The sequence below is a fragment of the Gymnoscopelus braueri genome (genome assembly GCF_963280865.1).
Source record: "Gymnoscopelus braueri genome assembly, chromosome: 6".
NCBI lineage: Eukaryota > Metazoa > Chordata > Actinopteri > Myctophiformes > Myctophidae > Gymnoscopelus > Gymnoscopelus braueri.
Window position 1 is genome coordinate 18,144,786 of NC_137607.1, and position 21,403 is coordinate 18,166,188.

General features: G+C 40.4%; 2 long non-coding RNA genes across 2 annotated transcripts; both read left to right on the forward strand.

Moving 5' to 3' along the window:
- Positions 1–2,720: 2,720 nt before the first annotated feature.
- LOC308087306 lies at positions 2,721–3,933 on the forward strand. Its single transcript, XR_013933311.1, has 3 exons — positions 2,721–2,849; positions 2,974–3,086; positions 3,348–3,933. It is a non-coding gene; the product is annotated as an uncharacterized lncRNA (long non-coding RNA).
- A 12,625-nt stretch (positions 3,934–16,558) lies between these two features.
- Positions 16,559–18,947, forward strand: LOC308087161. The gene is made up of 3 exons (XR_013933283.1): positions 16,559–16,643; positions 17,325–17,437; positions 17,693–18,947. It is a non-coding gene; the product is annotated as an uncharacterized lncRNA (long non-coding RNA).
- The last annotated feature ends 2,456 nt before the right edge of the window (positions 18,948–21,403 follow it).

A 21,403-nucleotide genomic window follows, 5' to 3' on the forward strand; every position in this document is an offset into this window, starting at 1 on the left:
GCCGAAGCTGTGGAGCAAAATGATCATCGATCCAGTACCAAAGTCAGGCGAACTCACCAAGGCATTAGCCTGAGCTCACAAGTTGCCAAGACGGCTAACAGGAAGATCCTCAACCGGCTTAGACCCATCTTAGACCCTGTAATGAGAAACTCGGGCAGGTACTGGTGCTGAGGAGGATACTGGAAGGAGTAAGGAGCGGAATCTTTCAGTGGTGATCACCTTCATGACTTCCAAAAGGCTTTTGGCACCATCCACCGGGGGAATCTGATGAACATTCTCCGGGCCTATGGAGTTCCTGAGAAGATGGTTCAGATGATGGAGACAAACTACTCGAGGCAGTCCAGGACTTCTAATAACCTGGGCCTGGACTGCTTCAATGGAACAGGACCTGAAGGTCCGGGGGGCACTTGACTGGAATGCCTTGCATGGGATGAGGAGAGTGTGGAAATCAGACATGGGAGAAGACCTCAAGAGGCGGCTGTTCGTATAGCTACAGTGGAGTCAGTACTACTGTATGGGGCTGAGACATCGACCGTCACAGCACAACAGGAAAGGGCCTTGGATGGAGTCTACACAAGAATGCTATGAATGGCACTAGGAGTCACATGGACGGACCACATCAGAAATGAGGTCCTCTACAGGAACCTACCATGGGTCACAGACAAAGTCAGAGAGAGAAGGATGAGGCAGGGCACTGCGTCAGGGACCCATAACTAGTGGCAAGCAAACTAACACTATGAGAGCCAACCCAGGGCAAAGCCAGGAGAGACAAGAAGTGCACCACCTACGTAGATGCACTTCGGCGTAACAGCTTAGCCAACAATACTGTAGAGCTCAAGACCCTGATGCTAGATAGGAGAGTGTGGAGGGCAGCGATTCAGTAGTCCCAAGTTGGTGTTGGCTTGACCACACTCACACATTGCAAAGACCCTATTCTATATGATCCGGCCTAACTGACCCATGCCCCCCTCAACATAATCCCCCCCATACCCTCTACCCCCAACTCCACCACCTGCAATACTCCCCCACTCCCACAACCCCCCCCCCCCCCAACTGCCAGCCCACACCTCTCCACCTCCATAACTCAAAACCCCATCCCACTTCAGGGGTCCCGAGTTGGTGTTGGCTAGACCACACTCTCGCATCGCAAAGACCCTATCCTGTGTGATCCGGCCAAACTGGCCTATGTCCCCCTCAACATAATCCCCCCCATACCCTCTACCCCCCCAACTCCACCACCTGCAATACTCCCCCACTCCCACAACCCCCCCCCCCCAACTGCCAGCCCACACCTCTCCACCTCCCTAACTCAAAACCCCATCCCACTTCAGGAGTCCTGAGTTGGTGTTGGCTAGACCACACTTTCGCATCACAAAGACCCTATCCTGTATGATCCGGCCTAACTGGCCTACAGTATGCCCCCCTCAACATAATCCCCCCCATACCCTCTACCCCCCAACTCCACCACCTGCAATACTCCCCGACTCCCACAAACCCCATACCCCCCAACTGCCAGCCCACACCTCACAACCCCCATAACTCAAAACCCCATCCCACCCCCAAATCCCACCCAACCCATTACCCCCACTCCCAGAACCCCCGGTCCCCATGCCCCCAACCAGCACACCACAACCCCCAAACTCCACCCACCCAAACCCTCATGCACCCCCCACCCCATACCCCCCCAACCACCACCCACACCTCCCACACCCTATAACTCCAAACCCCATCCCACCCCCATACCCTCATACCCCCCAACCGACACACCACAATATTTTCACAGGGTTGTTGGCTGCCACGGTGTTCACGTGTGATTTTGATCTGCAATTAATAAAAAATCACGACAATGACGTTCACATTTAAGCAGCAATGACAACCTCTAACCACAAGTTCAAAATGTTCAATGCCAAAACCTCCTATCTATACCTAAAAATGACCTCCTATCTACATAGATGCACATAGGAGGTTTTTACCTAGAAATAGTTAGGCTTACAAACAAACATTATTTTTGTTAAATAATGCTTTTTTATGCTCATTTTGAGATCAAGACATTCTACAGTACTGTATCAAGTATTACCATTAATTTTTTTTATCAACTCACACTCTTGGTGTGATAAAAGTGTCACCACCTGACACTAATCATTAGCAATCAACAAGGCAATGCAATTAACTTGACAGAGTTACTAACAAATACTTAACTAGTAAGGGGGGAAGACACTTTTTTATTTTGAAAATAATAGATGACTACAAACTGAAAGACATTTAGACGGTCTACATAACATAGAATTCCCAAGTTTCAGCTCTGTCTGCTGCTCAACTAGTTCTGGTGCAGATAAGAGGTTTTGCGCTTCAACATTTTAGCACTAATTGGCACTGAACAAGATAGGAGGTTTTAGTCAAATGACTTTTTCTGACAAAATGAGGGGCGGGACTATCTTGCAGACAGACTGAGCATGTGCAGCATAGCCTATAGTCCTCATCCACAGTGAAATCCGAAAATCATGAAATTTGCACATAGGAGGTTTTGCATTTTGGCCATCGATATGTAACAACATAACTGCAGAGCGAGATGAGCTGAAGAGGGTGCTCTGTGGTCAGTGAGACATCACTGTTTTTATTCATTGTTATATCACGTTGTTCATCATTTGTCATTAATCTGAGCAAATGAAAAAAAAAAAAAAAAAACACTGGCTAACTTTATTTTTTTGTTGTTAGAATCTCTTGATTGGAAGAAATTTGGCAGAGGTTGTTATTACATCTCTAGATATGGTAAAACCTGGGAGGAGAGCAGAAAATACTGTAGAGACAAACAATCTGACCTGATCATCATAAAAAGCAACGAAGAACAGGTGTGTGTGTGCACGTGTGAGTGTGCGCGTGCGTGCGTGTGCGTGTGCGTGTGTGTGTGTGTGTGTGTGGTAACCCATATATTGTACAGTGTGTACTTCAGTAACCAGCATCTTTTCTGTCCAGGAGTTTGTTAACAGTGCTGTTAACAGGGACCAGAATGTGTGGCTGGGTTTGACTGACAGAGAGGAGGAAGGAGTGTGGAAATGGGTAGACGGAACAACACTGACCACACCAATGTAAGACTTTACCTTCATGCTTTTACTCTTAATTTCAGCAAACATTTTAACTACATTTCACATATTTCCATATTATTTTCCACACGTTTAATTTCTAAATGGTACTAAATGTTAATTATAATAAAATACAAACACGCCACACTGTCACTAAAACAATGATACCTATTATTTATTTCACTGTCCAGAATATCATTTGAGGTTGTGATTAAAAAATCATGACCTAAAACAAAGACATTTAGTGAGAAAATATATGTTCTCCAGGTACTGGCGCAGTGGTGAGCCTAGTGACTCTGGAGATGAGAACTGTGCTGTGTATCATGGGGGGAGCCGAGGGGCCGGGAAAGGATGGAACGATGTACCATGTACTAGAACTATGCGTTGGATTTGTGAAATAGTTCTGTAGTGTCATCATTTTCACGATGTATTAGTTATGTGTTGTGTTGGTACAGCTACAGTACATGATGGCTATGTTTAGCACATATACATTGTAGATCTGCTATTTTTGAAAAATCGTGACAATTTGTGCAAATCTTTGAATATATATATTTTTTTTAAGTGAACATTTTGAATTCAAATCTTTGCTTCTGGGGGTCCCTGGCACACAATATTTTGAGATGGGTGTCTGCGGCCAAATACATACAGCACCCCTGATATAGCAACATACGTGTTTCAGAAAACTGTTAGGATTTAGAAGACATTTGTATAATCAGCCTCAGGTCTTAATGGGTTAATTAATATACATATATTCTTACACAGATACATGTCATGTGCCTTGCCATTGTACTGAATGTGAGCTTTATGCTAGTGTCTGTGTGTAAAAAAAAATAAAGGAAAAAAGCAGTTGCAATGATATATTTTAGAGTTTGTGTTTTCCTGGGAAAAAAACTGTTGATTGATTTAAATCAACTGAGGTACCGTACCGGGTGAAACGCCTGTTATTTGGCTAATGTAAGTAAGCCTTGCCGAGCCCTGAGGCCCATAGATATATATAAAGGCTAGATGACTCACCCGCGCTGCTGGCCAATGGAGTACGACGTTGCCACATGGCGGCCATCTTGGGACGGTCATTCATAACATTATGTCTATGGTGCATGTACTTTGAAATAACCATAGCGTGCTCAATTTTCATCCGATTTTCAAACGGTTTGGTGTGTTGTAAACACCAAAGATGTATTTATGATACTGCATACTTAATGTTATTCAAAAAAAAAAACATGATTATAATTATAAGTATGCAGTATCATAACTACATCTTTGGTGTTTACAACACACCAAACCGTTTGAAAATCGGATGAAAATTGAGCACGCTATGGTTATTTCAAAGTACATGTACCATAGACATAATGTTATGAATGACTGTTGCAAGATGGCCGCGGTTGAGCTACGCTTGCGACGCCCCCTTGAGCCATCTAGCCTTTATATATATCTATGCTGAGGCCCATAGGGCAGGAGCCTATCTCCTGTTTCCTTAGCGTGAGGCAGCTTGATGTACAAGTACACCCCCTGGACATGACGCTAGTATGTCGCAGGGACTTACCCCAATCCAACCCTTGATGCTGAGTGCCAAGCAGGGAGGCACTGGGTACCATGTTTAGAGTCTTTAGTATGACCCGGCTGGGGATTGAACCCCGACCTCCCAGTCTCAGGGCGGACACTCTAACCACAGGGCCACTGAGCTGGTACGTACAGTATTAATAACTGTGACATGTGCTGGGTATGTTCATTTCTCCTTTTTTGCAGCCTTCTTTTCAGACGCCATCATCAGTGTCGCACTGACCCACACATACACGCACGCACACACACACACACACACACACGCACGCACGCACACACACAGATGAACACGTTGTTTATTTTAAAATAAGATAAGGAGATGAATGTAAAGATACAATTGATCAACTTTCCAGTCCAGGGACCAAATATATCAAAGGTGTGTACACATAAATTTGCTGACAAAAATGTACACAAGCTTAGGATGTGTCAACCCTAAACCCTAAGAGAGTTGCTATATACACACACACACACACACACACACACACACACACACACACACACACACACACACACACACACACACACACACACACACACACACACACACACACACACACACACACACACACACACACACACACACACACACACACACACACACACACACACACACACGTAGCTCTCGTGCACATCCAGGGTAGAGGTGCTGGTTTGGCAAGATAATGCATATAAGAAAGAAAGGAACCTCCCCACTGCTTCTCTTTGGAAGGAACCGCACACTCCAAATGATGATGGACTCAGTTAATGCTTCATATTAATGCTTCGTTTTTTAAGCTTTATTAGCACGACGCTATATATATATATATATATATATATATATATATATATATATATATATATATATATATATATATATATATATATATATAGCTATAATGAAACAGATGCCGTCCCGGTTTTAATGGGTTAAACTGTTGCACAATGTCTGTCTTGAATGTGCTCTTACACTGACATCATGTCATCTGTCAATCACAGGGGGTTGTCGTGTGATGCAAACACATAGATCACGGCTTGCTGTGCTGAGCCATTCAGTGTGTGTGTGTGTGTGTGTGTGTGTCAACATCCTTATTCTGCACTGTCCAAGCTCCTCTATACTCACTCAAACACGTCCACCATTTTGTGTGTGTGTGTGTGGGGGGGGGGGGGGGGTCAGCTGTGTTGTCATCAGAAATGGACATCGTTTAACATGACACTTCAACAGAATTAATATCCCACTTCTCTAAACAACATTTCTTTGTTTCCTTTCTCCTTTCTAAGACGCAATTAGGACGCAATTGGGGGAAACACGGATTGAAGAGATTACTTATATTATTAGTATTATTAATATTCAGTGCAACTGTAATGATGATCATTATATGAAGGAAACCATGCTTGTATACTGTATGTTATAAGATACAATTCACAGCTATTAAGAGAGAATTTATACAAATAAAACACATATATGTGTTACACCGATCTCACAGAATGCAAGACCGAACTTGGTCGAGGGAGAGGGGGTGTGAACTCACTGTCTCTGCTACTGTGACAGAGACACTGAAGCCAGTTAAGAGCGTGCTCTCTCTCTCTCTCTATTTGTGTGCGGCCCTAACAGCTACAAGTTGGTGTGATCAACTACTGAAGGGGTTTTCAACCCCTGCAACCAAAAAAACGTATTTTAACAGGAGTTCTTACTGTATGGTGTGTGTGATATGAAATGTGAGCTTACCATAATCACAGTAATCCTTAATCATATTCAAACAAAATCACTGTATTTTATTAGATATTATATTGATATTATAGCTATTTTCTCCAGCTCCCTGTGGTGCATGAACCCCCACCACCACTATTGTGCGTGGTGGGTCCATCATAGACCCACCCCACACAATAGTGGTGGTCCCCAGGTTGCTCTTAGTCAGGATGGTGGTCCCTGGGTCAAAATCAGTTGATCTACTGTATATATAGCACATTGACAAATGATAGAAATGTATTGGTAATAATGTGTGCAGTGTTGGCAGCAGCTTAGCTATAAGTAGTGAAGCTACTAGCTGAACTACATTTCCCAGTAGTTCTCAAACTTTTTCGTGTCAAGGACCCCCAAATTAATATGTATTTGTCCACGGACCCCCATCTGAAAATAATTCTGCCATAGACCCCATACATGAAATATCAACTGCTATTTTCAAATATATTTACATAGCTAATGTATATAGCAGGGGTTGGCAACATTTTTGACATGAAGTGCCATGTTTGTATTTTCTTGATTGTCAGTGCCATATCAACATTAAGTTTAATTATAACACTACATCAAAATGTTATATTTCCAACAGATTTTGATTTTCCATTTACATAATAACCTTTTTTTTCCTCCTACTTCTTTAGAAATATTAATGTTTTTATCAGTATGTAATGATCACTATCTCCCAGACTACCTCCCCAGTCAGAGTAAAGGCAGGTACACATTGCAGGACCTTAAAGTGCTCGGGGGGTTATCTGATCGTTAAGCATTACACACTGCAGGAGTTTATTTCTTGAAATCGGCTGTCATAATATCGTTGTGGTCTTCACAACAGGCTTGATCCCCGACAAGGGCTGACACACTGTAGGATAGTTCACTAGGATGCTATCTCCAGAGTCAGACCCAATACATACATTTGAGTTTATTCCAATTCATTTTAATCGACGTATCCCGTGATATGCCTCTCTCCCTCTCCCCCCTCTCTCGCTCTTTCTCTCTCTCTCGCACGTCAAGTGCAGAAGCGGTCAGTGACAGCGTTGCCATGTCCGCTTATTATAAGCGACTTTGGGCTTGTTTTTCTGTAGACTTGTAAATATTGGTTGTTGCGGGGTGCATTTTTTGGGCTTATTTGTATAGTTGCTTATTTGGCCTTGTTTCCTAATGTTGTTTAAACCAGTGGTTTAAACAACACATAATATGTATTTGTCCGCAGACCCCCCTTCTGTAAATATGTTGTGCCATCATAGACCCCCATACAAGATTTGTGTGGATTTGGAAAATATTCCACAATTTTCTCAAGATTTTTCTTTGAAAATAGCTGCGACGCGTTGTGAGCTTGTAGATCGGCTATTTTCAAATATCCAATGTATTTGTAAATAGGTTTAAAGTGCTCAAGTGGCCTTTTCTTGGGCTTGTTTTCATAGACCTGGTTGCTTATTTCTCTCGCAACATCTGGCAACGCTGTTCTGACACAACGTGCACATGCTGCACACTCTCTCACACACACACACACACACACACACACACACACACACACACACACACACACACACACACACACAGAGCTCGCTCTCGCTCTCACTCTCTGTCTGTCTCTCTCTCTCTGTACAATTCCTCTAAAATAAACAGCCCACCAGGCTCGCTCACTCTCTCATTTTGTTTTATAATGTTAACTTAATACAGGACTGGACGGTAATATTGCGGTAGGGACTGTTTGTTGTGGTCAGATCCAGCGACGCCCCCCTAGCCACGGTGGCTGTAATGTGCTCTCATTGGCTGTAGCGTGCATCTCTTCGCAAGGTGGTCGCAGCCCCGTTCATATTGTATGATATTGTCTGCTGTCCTGTCCCAGACAGAGCTGAATATCTAACATGGTAGTTATCTGAAAACGGTCGGAAAGCCGTCGCAGAGCGGATAATCGCGGCCATATCGTCTCGCGGTGCCTTTCACACACAGCGAGCATTATCTCGCAGATCAAAGGCCGATCTGCGTCAGATCGGGAGGTTTTGTCGGCGAGCGCCAAAAAATGTCGGCGACAGCAATATCGGACCCAATCTCCTGCAGTCTGTACGGGCCCTTAAGAGTTTGAATGAATGTAGAATTATGTGCAGGATGTAATTTTCGTACAGATGTGAGGGAACTTTTTTTTTCTTTTTTTTTTTAAGAAGAAAAAAACCATGCCTAAGGTTGCCTACCCCTGGTATATAGGTTTAGAGTCATTAAACTGATTGTGATGCTTTATTAACTAACTTTGTTGGGGACCCCCTGAAACCCCTCAAGGACCCCTGGGGGTCCCCGGACCCCACTTTGAGAACCACTGCACTACTTTCTGAATGATGTGGCTTGCAAGCAGTTAAGCAATTTTTATTCACCATGTAGTTGAGTAGTTGACAAACCTACATCACTGTTCACTGGCACATCATTAAATAGCACAATAGATGAGCTTTGACCATGGGTCTAGGTTTTACTTCTTCAGCAATCAGGTGGGATTTCTTCACATTCTCCTAAATAAATGAATAAACATAAGAAGCAAAGTTGGACATGTGGTACAATATGTTTTCATACAGTCTAAAGAGACTCCATTAATAATAAATGACTATGACCATGAATGTTGTTTTATCTTAAGAACTATATTGATATAAAAGTATAAATACTTATAATAATAATGGATTTTATTTATAATGCACTTCACATTTGTGAAAATCTCTCAAAGTGATAATATAAATATTTGTGAGTTATAGCGGCATAATGATACTGTTGCTGATGTTCGCGTGAGAATAATAGCCACATATTGTTCAGACCTGCAAGCATTTTGTGCACGCTGCCAGTAGGCCAAAGAAGACACTCACAGATCTTTCTTCAAGTAGGCCTATAACTCTTGAACCATAGGTCATACAATCGAGAAAATAATAAATAAATAAATATATATCTCAATTCCTTGAATCATGCTGCAACTCCCCATAGAAGTAGGCCACACCCATTTCCACCTAACAGGCTTTTCTGCTATTTTCTTCAAAACCCTTTTTCTATACTACTCCTACAGACTGTGTCCACAACTCACACAAATCGGTACAGATCAATGACTCCAGATCATATATCATAAAAAAAAATTAATTCCATCCCAGTTGGCAAAAATTCTATTTTTTTAAATATATATATATATATATATAAAAAAAAGCGGAGGTTCGAACTCATTAATTAAGATTCGAATGCCGACATAACGAACGAAGGTCCGAACCTTCGAACGTTTGGGTACAGCCCTACACCACTGATATAGCAACATACATGTTTCAGAAAACTGTTAGGATTTAGAAGACATTTTTATTATCAGCCTCAGGTCTTAATGGGTTAATTAATATACATATATTCTTACACAGATACATGTCATGTGCCTTGCCATTGTACTGAATGTCAGCTTTATGCTAGTGTCTGTGTGTAAAAAAAAATAAAGGAAAAAAGCAGTTGCAATGATATTTTAGAGTTTGTGTTTTCCTGGAAAAAAAAATGTTGATTGATCAAAATCAACTGAGGTACCGTACCGGGTGAAACGCCTGTTATTTCGCTAATGGAAGTAAGCCATAGGGCAGGAGCCTATCTCCTGTTTCCTTAGCGTGAGGCAGCTTGATGTACAAGACAAGTACACCCCCTGGACATGACGCTAGTATAATTATGTTGCAGGGACTTACCCCAAACCAACCCTTGCTGCTGAGTGCCAAGCAGGGAGGCACTGGGTACCATTTTTAGAGTCTTTGGTATGACCCGACCAGGGATTGAACGCCGACCTCCCAGTCTCTGGGCGGACACTCTAACCACACGGCCACTGAGCTGGTATGTACAGTATTAATAACTGTGACATGTGCTGGGTATGTTCATTTCTCCTTTTTTGCAGCCTTCTTTTCAGAAGCCATCATCAGTGTCGCACTGACCCACGCACACACACACACACACACACACACACACACACACACACACACACACACACACACACACACACACACACACACACACACACACACACACACACACACACACACACACACACACACACACACACACGCAAACACACAGGTGAACACGTTGTTTATTTTAAAAAAAGATAAGGAGATGAATGTAAAGATACATTTGATCAACTTTCCAGTCCAGGGACCAAATATATCAAAGGTGTGTACACATCAAATTGCTGACAAAAATGTACACAAAGTTTAGGATGTGTCAACTGCTATTTTTCAGAACCACTGTTCTAACCCACTGTTCTAAATCCTAAGAGAGTTGATAATATATATATATATATATATATATATATATATATATATATATATATATATATATATATATATATATATATATATATATATATATATAGCTATAATGAAACAGATGCTGTCCCGGTTTTAATGGGTTAAACTGTTGCACAATGTCTGTCTTGAATGTGCTCTTACACTGACATCATGTCATCTGTCAATCACAGGGGGTTGCCATGTGATGCAAATACATTGATCACGGCTTGCTGTGCAGAGTGTGTGTGTGTGTGTGTGTGTGTGTGTGTGTGTGTGTGTGTGTGTGTGTGTGTGTGTGTGTGTGTGTGTGTGTGTGTGTGTGTGTGTGTGTGTGTCAACATCCTTATTCTGCACTGTCATACTGTAGCTCCTCTATACTCACTCAAACACGTCCACCATTTTACCACCCATGTCAAGGGTGTGTGTGTGTGTGTGGGGGGGGGGGGGGGGGGGGTCAGCTGTGTTGTCATCAGAAATGGACATTGTTTAACATGACACTTCAACAGAATTAATATCCCACTTCTCTAAACAACATTTCTTTGTTTCCTCTCTCCTTTCCAACTTAAGACGCAATTAGGACGCAATTGGGGGAAACACGGATTGAAGAGATTACTTATATTATATATTATTAGTATTATTAATATTCAGTGCAACTGTAATGATGATCATTATATGAAGGAAACCATGCTTGTATATGTTATAAGATACAATCCACAGCTATTAAAGGGATACTTCACTTTCACATAAAATAAACATTAAAAAAATATATTAAAAATAAATGAAAAAAGTAATGGAAAAATCACGGCCCCCTCACGCATTAGAGTGTCCTACTAATGTGTGAGGGGGCCTTTATTTTGCCATAACTTCTTTCATTTTTTTTAAATATATTTTTTTAATGTTTATTTTATGTGAAAGTGAAGTATCTCTTTAAGAGAGAATTTATACAAATAAAACACATATATGTGTTACACTGATCTCACAGAATGCAAGACCGAACTTGGTTGAGGGAGAGGAGGGTGGGGGTGAGGGGGTGTGAACAACACTGGTCAAAGTAGAGAGACTGACCCTCGTGTATACTAGATTTTGTCTTTGCATAAAACAGCTCAAACCTTCCTACACCACAATGTGTTCATGTCTCTGGTGGAGACAAATTTATTTTTGTTACATTACATTGACAAATGTTTTTATTTTTATAATACATACGAGTCAACTGATAGAAATGGATAATAATGTGTGCAGTGTTGGCAGCTAGCTTAGCTTCACATAGGGCAGTAGTTCTCAAACTTTATCGTGTAAAAAAAACCCAAATTAATATGTATTTGTCCACGGACCCCCCATCTGAAAATAATTCTGCCATAGACCCCTTACATGAAATATTCAGAAGATGTCACCTGCTATTTTCAAATATATTTACATAGCTAATGTATATAGCAGGGGTTGGCAACATTTTTGACATATGAAGTGCCATGTTCGTATTTTCTTGATTGTCAGTGCCATATCAACATTAAGTTTAATTATAATACTACAGTACATCAAAATGTTATATTTCCAACAGATTTTGATTGTCCATTTACATAATAACCTTTATTTGTTTTCCTCCTACTTCTTTAGAAATATATATTTTTTATCAGTATGTAATGATCATTAGACTCAAGCAATAACCCACCTATATCCCAGACTACCTCCCCAGTCAGAGTTAAGAGTTTGAATGAATGTAGAATTATGTGCAGGATGTAATGTTCATACAGATGTGAGGGAACTTAATTCAACTGCCATTTTTTTTTTTTTTTAAAGAAGAAGAAAAAAAACCTCTGTGCCAGTGATCATCCTCCCCTGTGCCAATGTTGGCACCCATGCCTAAGGTATACCCATCCATGTACCCATGGTATATAGGTTTAAAGTAATTAAACTGATTGTGATGCTTTATTAACTAACTTTGTTGGGGACCCCCTGAAACCCCCTCAAGGACCCCTAGGGGTCCCCGGACCCCACTTTGAGAACCACTGCACTACTTTCTGAATGATGTGGCTTGCAAGCAGTTAAGCAATTTGTATTCACCATGTAGCTGAGTAGTTGACAAACCTACATCACTGTTCACTGGCACATCATTAAATAGCACAATAGATGAGCTTTGACCATGGGTGTAGGTTTTACTTCTACAGCAATCAGGTGGGATTTCTTCACGTTCTCCTAAATAAATGAATAAACATAAGCAAAGTTGGACATGTGGTACAATATGTTTTCATACAGTCTAAAGAGACTCCATCATTAATAATAAATGACTATGACCATGAATGTTGTTTTATCTTAAAAACTATATTGATATAAAAGTATACATATTTATAATAAGAATGGATTTTATTTATAATGCACTTCACATTTGTGAAAATCTCAAAGTGATAATATAAATATTTGTGAGTTATAGCGGCATAATGATACTGTAGCTGATGTTCGCGTGAGAATAATAGCCACATATTGTTCAGACCTGCAACATAAGATAAGACAGATCACATCCTGTTGAAGATGACACTTATTATTTTTAAAGTGGAAAGTTCCTCTAATACAAACAGGAAAATAAGTGTGTGTGTGTGTGTGTGTGTGTGTGTGTGTGTGTGTGTGTGTGTGTGTGTGTGTGTGTGTGTGTGTGTGTGTGTGTGTGTGTGTGTGTGTGTGTGTAAGCATTTTGTGCACGCTGCCAAGTAGGCCAAAGAAGACACTCACAGATCTTTCTTCAAGTAGGCCTATAAGTCTTGAACCATAGGTCATACAATCGAGAAAATAATAAATAAATAAATATATATCTCAATTCCTTGAATCATGCTGCAACTCCCCATAGAAGTAGGCCACACCCATTTCCACCTAACTAGCTTTTCTGCTATTTTCTTCAAAACACTTTTTGCTATACTACTCCTACAGACTGTCCACAACTCACACAAATCGCTACAAATCAATGACACCAGATCATATATCATATAATTTTTTAAATTCCATCCCAATTGGCTAAAATTGGCAAAAAAAATCAGGAGGGGCCTACTCTCCCAAAAACTGCAAACATGTATGCATCGTCTGGACAACCCAAAGTTGGATTCACATATTGAGGGGCCTCTAAACAACGCAGAGCCAAAGGTGATTTAATTCAGAGTCATCAGGGGCAAATGCAGAAATACTATACTCTATACTATACTCAGACTTTATACTTAATACATTGTCAGATAGTTGAATGTGTCCTTATATTATCATCACTTTGCCCAAATACAGCTCAAGTGGAGTTAGAGGTTTGACCGACAGTTTTGAGGATCCAATCGAGTTAAGAGGTTTAGTCAAAAGCGCTTTTTAATACTTTTCATTGGTTCAATATTTGTAAAACCCACACACAGACAAAAAGGGTGTTCAATAGCACTGATTTATACAAAAATAAAAAGTTGAAAACTTTTCTTCCCGACAGCGACAATATAGCACTTTTGTCAGCTACAGTTGTTTTTAAGTGTTTTTAATTAATACATTTGACTTGACTTGACAAGTCACATATTAAGAGAGATTAATGCAAATAAATAAGATAATGTGGTGCATAAATCTTTTTTCACATGGTGTGGATAGGGGTGGGGGTGTGAACTCACTGCCTCCGCTACTGTGAATGAGGAAACAAGAGGAGGAAGGGCGGGGGTGATAAGACGACTGATAATTTCATAAAAGAAAGACCACACCTCTTATTCTTCAGTGTGTTGTGAAGAGGTGAACCATATCAAATACCTGCAAAATGAATTAAAGACCTAAAAGGTAGAAATGGCTGTGGCTTTTCATTCTGAAAGCATTGAGATCCAAGATGAAGATGAAGATATAAAATATGAGAATGTTGAGACCAAGACTACAGCTCAGCAGAAACATCCACAGAAGATTAGATCTGGTAAGAGATGTTACTAAAAATGCAAATCACAGAGAAATATCCTTTTTAACTTTTAAACACGAGGTTGAAATAATAATAATAATGATTACTTTATCTGATCTCACTCCCTTTTATTCTTTCGTGTGTGTGTGTGTGTGTGTGTGTGTGTGTGTGTGTGTGTGTGTGTGTGTGTGTGTGTGTGTGTGTGTGTGTGTGTGTGTGTGTGTGTGTGTGTGTCCGTCCAGTCAGGAGACGGTACAGGCTGGTTGGAATGGGACTTGGATTGCTTTGTGTTGTTCAAGCTCTGCTCAACATTGGTCTCAGACTCTCTCTCTGTAAGTCAAGTTTCAATACAATGCATTTCATTATAATGTTTTATACAACTATGATGATCAATTTTGTTTTCAATTCATATACCGCACCCTCACTAAATATATTATTATGTAGAAATAGATTTGTATGAGTAGAAAAAAACACCCTTTTGGGGTTTGGCCCATTCCTATGTGAAAGGCCCCTGTACCCCCAGACGGATACATGTCCAGTGGGCAGTCAAACGTGGGCACTTCAACGTGAAATTGTAAATTTTTGGCAAAATGTAAAACTTAAGTGTAAATGTATATGCTTAAGGAAAATGGTCAGTAATAAAGTAAAAGTGTACATGATTTTAGTGTCAGTATTAGGGCATTCACGAATAGTGATTTTCAGTATTCGAATTATTCGACCTATAAGTATTCGAATATTCGATTAATCGATTTGATCGTTTTTTTTTCAATGGCATTGATGACTCGACTCAAGGAATGCAAGTTGACGTCACACCAGAGCTCACAGCTGCGTGTCTGCTGTAGAAAAGCCACTAAAAAAAGAATAATCTAAAATTCTTTTTTTTTTTTCTTCATCGAATAATCGAATAGTGGTTTGATAGTCGAATAGTCGGTTTGATATTCAAATATTCGAATATTCGACTATTCGGTGAATGCCCTAGTCAGTATCAGACCTATATTTGTAAAAAAATATTGGACCTTAAATGTACAATACATTTCAAATATAAAATATAAGATAAATAAAAGTTTTAAAAAAAAGAACGGTGCCAATGTTTTCAGGGGCCCATCGTTCCGGTGAATTATAGGTCAATAAATGGGCTCGCCCCAAATCTGCGTTACAACTGTAAGATCAGCACATGGCATGGTCTCTCTCTCCTACATTAACACATTTACACTGAGGAACGCACGCACACATCCGGTTACTCATTCGATTCTGTGACCTGCCCTCATTGACTACAGTGATGGCAAGACAGGACATAATTCGATAGGTAACTAAATGCGGTGCAGGAGGTACCAACAGGTGCCACCTACTGGCCAAAATGTGGGGCAAAAAAATTAATAAAAATGTAAACTGTACAACGTGTTACGTGTAAGTGCATTCAAGATGTTGAAAGCAGCTTAGGCCCTTGCCAGACCACTGAGCGATATTTGTGGCAAGTGTGTACCCAGTTGTACTGGTGTGCTGTGAGAGCTATCACAACGCTAACCATGCACACCAATGGCCTGTCAATTCTAATAGAAGGATAAAAAAAGTTCAAGTGTTTTTAAATAGTGGATCTCCCAAGTATAGTTCCCATGCAGACCAGTGCAATATGGTCAGGTCCGGCAGATGGCACAGCGCCCTTTGCCCGCCATGAGTGAAATTGTGTTTTTTTATAATTGAACTCTCTACCAACTACCCAACACATTCTGTAGTCAGGAAGGAAGACAACAAAACCACCTAAATGAAATGGTCATCAAAATCAAGTGGTACTGCATGTACGTGTGTGCGTGTGCGTGTGTGTGTAGTAAAACTGATGACTTTGATGAGCTGAAGAGGGTGCTCTGTGGTCAGTGAGACATCACTGTTTTTATTCATTGTTATATCATGTTGTTCATCATTTGTCATTAATCTGAGAAAATGGAAAAAAAGAAAAAAAAACACTGGCTAACTTTATCTTTTTGTTGTTAGAATCTCTTGGATGGCAGACATTTGGCAGAGGTTGTTATTACATCTCTGGGTTTGAGTTTAAAACCTGGGAGCAGAGCAGACAATACTGTAGAGACAAACAATCTGACCTGATCATCATAAAAAGCAACGAAGAACAGGTGTGTGTGTGTGTGCACGTGTGAGTGTGCGCGTGCATGTGTGTGCATGTGTGTGTGTGTGTGTGTGTGTGTGTGTGTGTGTGTGTGTGTGTGTGTGTGTGTGTGTGTGTGTGTGTGTGTGTGTGTGTGTGTGTGTGTGTGTGTGTGTGTGTGTGTGTGTGTGTAACCCGATCTCCAGAGATTACCGTAACATTGCACGGAACGAGTGCACTTCATTCCGTGGATAGCCGCCTCGGAACTCCCGAATTGCGTGCATATGTACGGCGCTCCCTTTGTGACAAAACCATTTCGGAGGCGCGCAGTCACAGGCGAACTGTCACCCCGTGAAGGACCACCGAGGGAGCTAAGGCGACCGAGTTGCCGTCCTGAACGGTGGGACGTTCGCCTGTGCCTACTCAGCGCCGTTTGAGTTATGTACCGATAGGCACAGAATCGTAATTTTTTTTGTGGGGACTGCTCTGCTTCCGGGTTTTTCCGGGTTGCGACTGGTTACGCCCACCGTGGGACTCGCCGTACATATGCACGCAATTCGGGAGTTCCGAGGCGGCTATCCACGGAATGAAGTGCACTCGTTCCGTGCAATGTTACGGTAATCTCTGGAGATCAGTCTGGTGTGTGTGTGTGTTGTAACCCATATGTTGTACAGTGTGTACTTCAGTAACCACCATCTTTTCTGTCCAGGACTTTGTTAACAGCGTTGTTAACTGGGGCCAGAATGTGTGGCTGGGTTTGACTGACAGAGAGGAGGAAGGAGTGTGGAAATGGGTAGATGGAACGACACTGACCACACCAACGTAAGACTTTACCTACATTCTTCTACTCTTAATTTCAACATATTTCACATATTTCCACATACAGTATTATGTTCCACACATTTAATTTCTAAATGGTATTAAATGTTAATTATAATAAAACACAAACACGGCACACTGTCACTGAAACAATTATACCTGATGATTAAAACATAAATGAAACAAATTTAAAATAAAGACATTTAGAGAGAAAATTCATCATTGTAAAGGTATTGTAATGCATTATATGTTCTCCAGGTACTGGCGCAGTGGTGAGCCTAACTCTGGAGATGAGCACTGTGCTGTGCATCATAACGGGGCCAGGAAAGGATGGAACGATGTAACATGTAATGAAACTATGCGTTGGATGTGTGAAATAGTTCTGTAGGGTCATCATTTTCACAATGTATTAGTTATGTGTTGTGTTGGTACAACAGCTACTGTACATGATGGCTGTTTTTACACGTGGTAGTTCATGTGTTTGCTTTGGTTTGACTGCCTTGTAATTCTACACAATATGCACTGTAGACATTATATCACAATTTATGTTCATATTTTCATGATTTAGTTAAAGGGGAGCCTATAGAATATAAATAACATTAATCTAACAGCCATCTGTTTTAATATATATTGTTTAATTTTAATACTACCATGTTCATATACAGTAGATCAGGGGTCTGGATGCTGCCTGTGAAGGTGTCAGATACAGCAAGATGATTTGTGGAAGAATAAAATTCACAACAATTATTAGCATAATTATCTGTATCAGGCCATTCTTATTTTTCAGTTTTAATTGTAACTTTATTTTCTGTCGTTTTTAAATGTCCTTTTATAATGTGTTCACTATGCTCTGTGTCTTCATGTCTTAACGCATGTGGTTTTATGTAAAGCACTTTGAAATGTGCTATATACAAAGTCATGTCATGTGCCATTGCACTGAATTTGTGCTTTATGCTACTGTCTGTGTGTAAAAAAAGAAAGGAAAAAAGCAGTTGCAATGATATTTTAGAGTTAGTGTTTTCCTGGGGGAAAAAAACAATTGATTGATCAAACTCAAGTGAGGTACCGTCCCCGGGTGAAACGCCTGTTATATGGCTACTGTAAAGACGTATCAATAACTGTAACATGAGCCGGGTATGTTAATTTCTCCTTTTTTGCAGCCTTTTCAGAAGCCATCATCAGTGTCGCACTGACACACACACACCCACACACACACACACATACACCCCCCACCGCACGCACACACACACACACACAGGTGAACACGTTATTTATTTTAAAATAAGATAAGATAAATGTAAAGATAAATTTGATCAACTTTCCAATCCAGAGACCAAATATATCAAGGGTGTGTACACATATAATTGCTGACAGAACACAAAGTTTGGGATGTGTGAACCGTGCAGCTCTCCACATACTCTACAGGTGATGTATGTTGATCATTCAAGATCATTCAAGAACAACGATAAAAGTGATAATTTTGCTGTTCTTACATTCAGTTTAATAGTCTGTGTTCTCTGAGTCCAATAAAATGTAATTGCAACATTAAAGTTTCAGGGTTTGATGTTTTCTGCTCAAGATCAGATAAGAATTTGCTACTTTACTGACTATTATATTTACATGAAATGACCTGCCTTTGAAGTGGCACCATTTTTTTTTTCTTGCATTGATCTGAATGAATGCGGTTCAGAGCAATGCTATTTATACTAGACCCGATCTGAAAATGTTTTGTGCCAGGGACCCCCAGAAGAGAAGATTTGTGTTAAAAAATTAAAAACGACATTTTCAAACACTTTCAAGATTTTTCAAAAATAGCATGTACAAGCTCGCAGCGCGACACGAAGATTGGCCAAATATTACCTAAGAAAGAGGCAAACATTTTGAAAATAGCCGATTTAAAAGCTCACAATGCCTCGAGGTGTTGTGGCACTGTTCTTGCATTGATCTGAATTAACAGAGCAATGCTACATGTAGCGTTTGTGAAGTAAATATATTGACTAGTGCACAGTATGTTTAATATTATATATGATCTAAATTATTTAATCACACACACACACACACACACACACACACACACACACACACACACACACACACACACACACACACACACACACACACACACACACACACACACACACACACACACACACACACACACACACACACACACACACACACCACAATATTCGACTATCAAACCGACTATTCGACTATCAAACCACTATTCGATTATTCTGTGTCTTTTCTACAGCAGACATGCAGCTGTGAGCTCTGGTGTGACGTCAACTCGCATTCCTTGAGTCAATGCCAAAATATATATATATTTTTTTTATAATCAAATCGATTAATCGAATATTCGAATACTTATAGGTCGAATAATTCGAATGCTAAAAATCACTATTCGTGAATGCCCTAACACACACACACACACACACACACACACACACACACACACACACACACACACACACACACACACACACACACACACACACACACACACACACACACACACACACACACACACACACACACACACACACACACACACACAGCTCATGTCTCCGGTGGAGCCAAAATGATTTTTGTGAGGCCGTAACAGCTACAGTACAGTAGTTGACGTGATCATACTTAAGTGATCTTCTTTACAATCAACTGACACGACTTTATTGTGTGCAGTGTTGGCCAGTAGCCTAGCTATAAGTAGCTAATTAACTACACTAAGCTAAGTAGCTGAACTACATTTCCCAGTAGCTTGTGGGTAGCTTCACTATTTCCTGACTGATGGGGCTTTCAAGCAGTCAACCACTTAAACCCTCTGTAGTATATTTTTGTTGCCAGACCCAAGGGGTCGGGCTTACATGAGGCTTTGTACCTGTTTCGTCCATACATGGGCAGGGGCCATTTGTCCTCCGGCCCCAGCCAAAAAAAAGTTCATGATGTCATGAACTATTCATGACATCATGAACTTCAGTTATAAAGTGGTTTGTAGGTGTGTTACATACTAGGACTTCATTCTGGGTCTGGCAGAACCAGGTCTCCTGGTCTTGTTTGTTGCAACTAAACTCACAACGCGTCGCGATGCGACGCGTTGTGAGCTTGTAGATCTGCTATTTTCAAATATTTAGTACTTTTACTTTTGGTACTGTAAGTAAATTTTGATGCCAATACTTTTGTACTTTTACTCAAGTACATTTTTAATTCCGGACTTTTACTTGAAACATGAGTATTTTTACATTGCAGTATTGGTACTGTTACTTAAGTAAAGAATTTGAGTACTTTTTCCACCACTGCTGAGTAGCATGTGTGTGACAAACCTACATCATTACATTTTCACTGGTCAGTTTTGACCATGGGTGCAGGTTTTACTACAGCCAACCAACCCAAACATATGACTGTATTATTTGATTTCTTCAAATTCTCCCAAATAAATAAAAACAAGTTGAACATGTGGTACTGTATGTTTTCCTACAGTCTAAAGAGACACCATATATGACCATTGTAGACCATGAAGAATGTTGTTTTGCCATAAGAACTATATAAAGTATAATGATTAGTGAGTTATAACTGTATAATGATACTCTAGCTGATGTGCATATGAGAATAATAACCACACATTGTTCAGACATGCAGCATAAGACAGACCACATCCTGTTGAAGATGACACTTATTTTTAAAGTGGAAACTTCCTCCATCTTACATTTCCTTCTTAGAAACAGAAAAAAACAGTATTGTGTAATTGTGTAAGTGTGTGTGTGTGTGTGTGTGTGTGTGTGTGTGTGTGTGTGTGTGTGTGTGTGTGTGTGTGTGTGTGTGTGTGTGTGTGTGTGTGTAAAATGCACAGATAAATATAAATGAGATGAAAATGTATTTGAACAGTCCCCCATAAGGATATAGTCAGTGCTATTAATGGAGCATACATTTTGCTTGTTTAACCTATTGATTATAAGTTTCTTTAAGGTTTAA